This window comes from Camelus bactrianus, chromosome 2, assembly GCF_048773025.1.
Source record: "Camelus bactrianus isolate YW-2024 breed Bactrian camel chromosome 2, ASM4877302v1, whole genome shotgun sequence".
In the NCBI taxonomy this organism is placed as follows: Eukaryota; Metazoa; Chordata; class Mammalia; order Artiodactyla; family Camelidae; genus Camelus; species Camelus bactrianus.
In genome coordinates, this window is record NC_133540.1 from 38,549,911 (window position 1) to 38,556,767 (window position 6,857).

Here is a 6,857-nt window from a genome sequence, read left to right on the forward strand (position 1 = left end):
GATCAGGCTTCCCGTGGTTGGGGAGCAGAGGGCAAATGGATGCATAGGTCAAGTTTAGGAGATTATCAGGGCAGTAAAACTATTCAGGATGATACCATTGTGGTGGATACATGATGTTATGCATTTGGCAAAAGCCATCAAACTATACAAAACAAAGAATAAACCCAAATGTAAACTATGGTCTTAAATAATAATGTATCAATGTTGGGTCATCACTTGTGACAAATGTACCATAGCAGTACAAGATGTAAATAATCAGGGAAACTGTGGTGGCGGGAGAGGGTGCATATAGGAATTGTACTTTCTGTTCACTTTTCTGTAAACTCATTACTGCTTTAACAAATAAGGTCTATTAATAAAAATATTTAAAAATACATTTGATTCACCATATCACTAAATAAAGGAAGAAAATTACCTAATTATTTCAATACGTGCAGAAAAAGCTTTCATGATAAATAAAACATCTTTGCAAATTAGGAAAAGGTATGTGAAAATACATTTGCCTTCAAGCTGGCCTAGGGTAGCTCCATGTTTAAGTTTGTTAATGCTTGGAAATCTGGTACTGACTCTTGGCCACGGTGAAAATAAACTGTGCTACCTAGTACTTTCAATGTGCTGGTTAAAGTTCACAGTTTCCCTGGAGACAAAATACTCTTGTGTCTATTGTTAACTGAAAATGTATTATCAATGATTTACATCTAGTTTAATTGGTTACATAGCCTGGTTTTAGGTACTTTACCAGTGGAGTACAGAGGATTGTGGAGTATTGTGTTTTGACTTCCCTGAAACTAAGACTAAACACATAGTTTGAAAATGAAGGATATTCTGTGTAACCAAGAAAAATCCCTGGGGGCTGTGCTTAAAAATTTTCTGATCTCTGAGATGATTTCTTGCAGTTCCTTTCTCTTGCTGTACCATATCCCTTATCTTTATGAACACCTTTACAGGAGTTTACCCTGTGGATGTTCTTTCAATTACCTGATTAATTGCTGCAGTTGGCATGGTGAGCAAGTTAATTGTAATACTCTTGACTCAATAATATAAATAATTGCTAAGACTTAGTTTAGGAAAAAGAAAGATGAGGAATGGCAGAATGGAGAATATGCAGAGCCAGGATGGCTTCCTGACCACCTCTGCTTTGAGGTCCTCAATCACTGTGACAACTGAAAGGAAGAAACACTTATCAGTGGGAACTGGAGACATTAGATCTACAACAGCGGGGAGTAGCCAAATGGATTCTTAAAAATTCAAACAAAGGGGAGGTTAGCCCCTTAATATGGTACTTTGGTTGCTTTTGATTGCTTTGGAGAAAAAAAAAGTAACTGATAAAAATCTCAAGGCTGTCAAGCTCTCAAATTACAGTCCATGAACCTGTGTGTTCAGAGGACAAACATGACACCAAAGAAAGGTAGGCTTTTTTTTTTTTAATGAAATGTGATTCTCATCCAATTATAAATCACTGCAAGGATTATATGGATTACAGTAGATATGAATTAAGATACACCTAAAAGATGGGAATATTGATTCAAATGGTTAAGTCATTTTGTGGAACATTATTAGTAGATTTATTCTAAGACATTATTTAAATAGATCATTGGTGATCAGGGAGCTATTCCCTTGTATTAGATGTTACTAAATGAAAAGGCACATTTGGTCTTAACTCAGGATCTTCATTAACTTCCACTTTGCAGGAAATATAGCTAGATAGACAAACTCCCAAACTGTTGAGTGACATAAAGTAGAGATAGGTAATTTACAGCCTGAGAAAGAAATTGTCCAAATCCATCCCAAGCTATTAAATGGAATACTGTTTCTGAGGCTGCTGAAATGTGGGACGTGCAAACACACGTGGATTCGTTTTAATGATGATACAGAAGTAGTCAGTAACTCTATGCCTTTGACCAAAGTGATGTTTGATGCTGTGAGAAAGGAGTTTCCAATTGCTTATTTGGAGACCGAGGACGGGCTCCAAAAGAAGTGACGGGAAAGCTGCCGACAGGGGGCTCCCCCTCCCCCAGAGAGCCCTCTTCCTGTTAAGACTGCGAGAAGCGGCCCCCAGGGCGATGAGAAAGGCGGTGGAAAGGTCAGGTGGCCAGGCCCGGTTGGGGAAGCCCTTCCAGCTCCTGGTTCTGCTTCAGTTCCCTCATCCTGTGTCGGCAGCGCCGCAGGAATCTCATTATCTTCCGGGCTGCCTGGTCTTGCTTTTTGGTGAGAAAGGAGCCTTTGTTTCGGGCAGGCAGGCTGCCTGTGGGCCGGTGGGGAGGCCCAGGCCGGCGGCGGTAGGAGCGGTAGTGCTGCTGGATGAGTACCGCTGCTCTGCGGCTCTGCTGAAATCGCTTCTGTTCGTAGTAGCTTCGGAACTTGCTCTGGATCAGGATGGCTGCCTGGGTCATCTTCTTATAGAGTGCAAACTGCTTGTACTTCCGGTAACAGCGCTGGATCACAGCTGCTGCTACCTCCTGCTGCTCCTTCAGCCGCCGGCCCTTGTACTTTCGGAAGGCTGTCTGGATGACCCGGGCTGCCTCATACAGTTCCCGCTGCTCATGATCCGATAGCGTCAGCAGGGCAAAATCACTCTCCATCTTGCCACTGGCAGACGCAGAGAGAAACTCGGCCCAGGAAGGTGCTGGAGGGATAGCCAGGCGACCCCGCTCTAAGGGCAGTTCGCTGGGAGGGGCTGAGCTGGGGAAATGGTCCACAATCTCCAGGTAGCTGGCCAGCCAGGACATGGTCTCGCTGAGCCCCACAGCCCCCGTCCGCTCCCGCATTGGGTCTCCAATTCCCTATTGTCAGAACAGGGTCACATAAGGCAGAGTGATGTGACAGGTGTTGTGGAGTACTTCCTTGCTGAGCTTCCCCAGTACGGGGTGGAGTAATGGGAAAATAGTTGCAATTTAAGAAGTAAACAATACAAATTAAATGCATGAAATACCCATGGAGCAATTAAACCAAGTAGAAGGGCAATTAAACCAGGTAGAAGTGTTCAGATAGTTAATTAAAACAAGACATAAAAAAGGAAGAGATAGATGAAATAGCTATTAAAAATTTACTGGGTTACTATAAAAAAAATAGGTGGTTTAGCTACTCTCCACCCCTAATACTGCACAAAGACCACCGTGAATTTATTGTTTGCTATAGCTTTGATGAATTTTAAAAAATAACACAAAGGAGGAATGTAAAATTCCTTCTAAATAGTGCCAATTAAATGTTGTGAAGTAAAGGAGATGCTATAATTTTGAGTGGCAGGATGACTAGGATCTTTTAGTGTAACCCCAGCAGGGGACCAAGTCCATTTGCCTTAATAAAATGGTCTAGATATGGTGAATAAACTTTATTGTGACTTCTTGACACTAGTGCACAAAGTACTGTCATAACTAAACTCATTAATCAAAGCCTAAAGGGCAATAGAATTATGTTAAGAAGATACAGTGATGCCACTATAAAAGACTTCAAAGTATGAGGAAGAATTTAAGAACAAATGTTACCTATGATTACTGTCCCACCCCATCAGTGTGTATAACTGTAATGGGACAGATGTTTGAATGGGAGACTATGTCCTTTTCCAAACCATTGGAAAAGGGATATCATTCAAATCTGCTGTCATACTATTTTAATTTGTATGCCTAATAAGAAACTTTACATTACCTAAACATACTTCAGTGGTTAATTTAAAGCAGTATCAGATACCTTGGAGAATATCAACACATTTCAGCTTTAATTAAGGATATTTTAGATCCAAATCTCTCAGTACCCACAAGTTCTTTCTTTAGCAGTCCAGTATGGTCTAGAGAAAAGGTGATGGGTCCAGGAGGTTAACTTTAGACTACAGAGGACTACGTGGAGTGTTGCCTTCAACAGCATCAGTTCTTCCCAATGTGCGGTTAATTCAAACTGTCCTAGAAACTAAAGCAGATTCGGTGTTCAATTTGGCTAACATTTTCTTTTCAGTAACTACTTCAATTTTTTTTAAAGAAGAAAATTGGGGGTAAAAAGCCAGAACCAATGTGCAATCATGTGAGACAAACTCTAATATACATTCAGAATCTATAATATTGTGCTTACATAGGGATATTTAAATTCCCTTATTGCCAGAGTCTAGAGAGAAGGACTTATACTTGAAATTAATATTAAATTGGAAGTACATAATACACACGTGTGTGTGTGTATAATATTGATGATATGTTGATTCTCGATTGGTAAATCAAGCTCAGATTGAGTTATAAATTCTGGTTAATCATATAATTTCCAGTGTGAAGCTGGTTATTCTGGATAAGGTATACTGTTTATCACAAATGGGAAAATTCTTGGGAATATTCAATTAGCAAATCAAATCCAATAATGTATAAAAGTAATCATTCATCATGATCAAGTAATATTTATCCCAACTATGGAAGGCAGACCCAAGATTTGAAACTCAGTTATTATAATTTATCACATAAACAGGCTAAAAAACCCTGAATCACATGATCATATTAGTAGATGTAGAAAAAACATTTGACAAAACCCAACACTCATTCATGATAAAAACTCTAAGGTAAACAAGGAATAGAAGAAAATTATCTCAACTTTATAAAAAATATACACAAAATTACTACAGCTAATATCATACTTAATGGTGAGAAAACTGAAGCTTACCTACTAAAATCAGGTACAACACAAGATGCCCCCTCACCAGTCTTTTTAAACATCACACTAGAAGTCCGTGTTAATGTAATAATCAAGAAAAGGAAATAAAAGTTATACAAATTGGGAAGAAAGAAAGAAAAATTGTCTTTGATCACAGATGATGTGATCATCTATGTATAAAATTTTTAAAAATTGACAAATTTCTGGAATTATTAAGCAAATCTGGCAAGTTTGCATGATATAAGATTTATATATGAAATCACTTCTCTATACATTAGCAATGAACAAGTGAATTGGAAATAAAAAACACAATGCCATTTATATTAGCACCCCCCAAAATTGAATGCTCAGGTATAAATCAAGCAACATATGTACAAGATCTATATGAGCAAAACTACAAAACCCTGCTGAACAAAATTAAAGAAAAACTGAATAGAGACAAATTTCATGTTTATGGATAGGAATATTCAATGTTGTCAAGATATCAGTTCTTCCCAATTTTATCTGTAGATTCAACGTAATCCCTGTCAAAATGCCAGCTAGTTATTTGTGAAAATTGGCAAACTAGTGTTACTTTATATGGCAAGGCAAAAGACCTACAATAGCCAATGCAATACTGAAGGAGAAAAACAGAGTTGGAGGACTGATGCTCCCAACTTCAAGCCTTCCTCTAAGTCTATGATAAGCAAGATGGTGTGGTATTGGCAAAAGAATAAACAAATCAATGGAACAAAAAAGAGACCAGAAATTGACCCATGTAAATATGGTCAACTGATCTTTGGCAAAGGAATACAGTCCACACAATAGAACAAAGACAGTTTCTTCAACAAATAGTGCTGGAACAACTAAACATCCACATGCAAAAATAAATACATAGGAGAAAAGGGAGATCTCCTACATTGTTGGTGGGAATGCAGTTTTGTGAAGCCATTATGGAAAACAGTATGGAGATTCCTTAAAAGAACTAAAAATAGACTAACCATATGATCCAGCCATCCCACTCTTGGGCATATATCTGGAGGGAACTCTAATTCAAAAAGATGCATGCACCCCAGTGTTCACAGAACTACTATTTACAATAGCAAAGACATGGAAATGATCTAAATGTCCACAGACAGATGACTGTATAAAGAAGTTGTGAAAATTGGAAATTTTCCACCTGGAAAATTCCATATATACAGTGGAATACTACTCGGCCATAAAAAATAAAATAATATCATTTGCTGCAACATAGATGGACCTGGAGATTGTCATTCTAACTGAAGTAAGCCAGAAAGAGAAAGACAAATAACATATGATATCAATAATATGTGGAATCTAAAAAAAGACACAAATAAACTTATTTATAAAACTAAAACAGACTCATGAACATAGAAAACAAACTTATAGTTACCAGGGGGCAGGCAGGAAGGCAGAGGGAAGTGATAAACTGGGAGTTTGAGCTTTGCATATACTAACTACTATATGTAAAATAAACAACAAGTTTATACTGTACAGACAGGGAACTATATTCAGTATCTTGTAGTAACCTATAATGAAAAAGAATATGAAAATGAATACATGTATGTATATGTATGTATGGCTGAAACATTATGCTGTACGCCAGAAATTGACACATTATAAACTGACTATACTTAAATAAAAAATAAATACATACACAAATAAATCCAGATATAGCCCTTACACCCCTCACAAAACTTAACTCAAAATGGATCACAGGCATACATCTAAAATCCAAAACTATGAAACTACCATAAGGTAATAAAGAAGAAAACCTAAATGATCTTTGGAATGATGATGACTTTTTAGATAAAACGCCAAAGGCACAATCTACAAAATAAAAATGGGTAAGTTGGACGTCATTCAAGTTAAGAACTTCTGCTCTATGAAAGACAATGCCAGGCAAATGAAAGATGACTTACAGACTGGAAGAAAATACTTGGAAAAATATCTCTGATATAGGACATTCATTGAAAATATACAAAGATCTCAAAACTCAACAATAAGAAACTATACAACCTTATCAAAAATGGGCCAAAGACCTTAAAAGACACCTCAACAAAAAGACATACCAATGGAAAATAATCATATAGATAGATGCTCCAACTCTTATTAGGAAAATGCAAATTAAAACAATAATGAAATACCACTACATCTATTAGAATGGCCAAAATCTGGCACAATGAGAATACTAAGTGCTGATGAGGATGTGGAGCCACAGGAACTCATAT

At 37.4% G+C, this 6,857-nt stretch overlaps 1 pseudogene; it reads right to left on the reverse strand.

Annotated features, from left to right (window-relative positions):
- Nucleotides 1-1,955: 1,955 nt before the first annotated feature.
- On the reverse strand, nucleotides 1,956-2,791 carry LOC105070494 (calmodulin-binding transcription activator 2 pseudogene; annotated as a pseudogene).
- Nucleotides 2,792-6,857: the final 4,066 nt, after the last annotated feature.